The sequence below is a fragment of the Palaemon carinicauda genome, chromosome 20 (genome assembly GCF_036898095.1).
Source record: "Palaemon carinicauda isolate YSFRI2023 chromosome 20, ASM3689809v2, whole genome shotgun sequence".
In the NCBI taxonomy this organism is placed as follows: domain Eukaryota; kingdom Metazoa; phylum Arthropoda; class Malacostraca; order Decapoda; family Palaemonidae; genus Palaemon; species Palaemon carinicauda.
Window position 1 is genome coordinate 4,565,253 of NC_090744.1, and position 1,351 is coordinate 4,566,603.

The window sequence follows — 1,351 nt, forward strand, 5'->3', positions numbered from 1 at the left end:
CTTTTCTGGCTCTCTACTGATGGCAGTGCTCACAGAATGAAAGATATAAGTAGCACACTTCTTGCGTGATGTTTAACCACTTTTTCTTCACTTCAGCTATTGTTTTCTTACCACCACCATGGCCAATACCTTCATGAGCTGCTTTAACAATATCAAACACTTCTTCTAGAGATGCAACAAACTTGAACACGTCGTTGGCTGGATCTTTTCGTTTTCGAATTAGTCTGTCAACATTGCCAACACGCAGGATCTCGTAGCGCTTTTGTAAGCTGTAATCAAATGGACACGTAGCGCCATGGGAATTTATCCGCCGCAAATCTTCTATAAGCTTGTCACGTTTAGCAGTAGGTTGCAGGACAGCATTTTCGGCCTTTGATTCCTGTGTCTCTCGTAACTTCCCTTCAAAAGCAGTTTGATCCATCCCTATTACTGGAAAGATAGATAGATATATTAAATGTATGCCCAATGAGGCACCAAACCTTCACATCACACCTCGAACTACAACCACACTTCACTCCACACACCACAATCAGACTTCACTCCACACACCACAACCATACTTAACTCCAAGACAAACACTCCCACGCACTCACACAGTCCACGCACTCACACAGTCCACGCACTCCCCACACACGCTTCCCCCCACACAAAAGACAGCGTAACACTCTATTCAATTCAGGCAAAATATGGTTGCCTAATCTGAAAGTCTTGCTTAATGTGCAGATTAGGCACGCATTTTGCAAAATATAAATATTAGGCAAACTGTTTGCTTAAAGTACACATTGTACACATTAGGCAATTATTAAAATTGAGCGTAACATATATATATATATATATATATATATATATATATATATATATATATATATATATGTGTGTGTGTGTATATATATATCAATATATATACATAATTATATATATATATATATATATATATATATATATATATATATATATATATATATATATATATATATATATATATATATTCATATATATATATATATATATATATATATATATATATATATATATATATATATATATACATAAATATATATATATATATATTAATATCAATTTATATACATACATATATATATATATATATATATATATATATATATATATATATATATATATATATATATATACAGAGAGAGAGAGAGAGAGAGAGAGAGAGAGAGAGAGAGAGAGAGAGAGAGAGAGAGAGATGAATAAATGTGAAATCACGAACCTGGTCATATTACTTGTTAACATCCATATATGAAATATATCATTAGTAAAAAGTAGATAGTCTATAAAAAAGAAAATTCTGAAAAATCCCAAAACTAAACTTTAATTATCAATC

At 31.3% G+C, this 1,351-nt stretch overlaps 1 pseudogene; it reads right to left on the reverse strand.

The window, feature by feature from the left end:
• Positions 1–421, reverse strand: part of LOC137614494 (KRAB-A domain-containing protein 2-like) — a 1,704-nt pseudogene extending 1,283 nt beyond the window's left edge.
• Between the last annotated feature and the right edge of the window lie 930 nt (positions 422–1,351).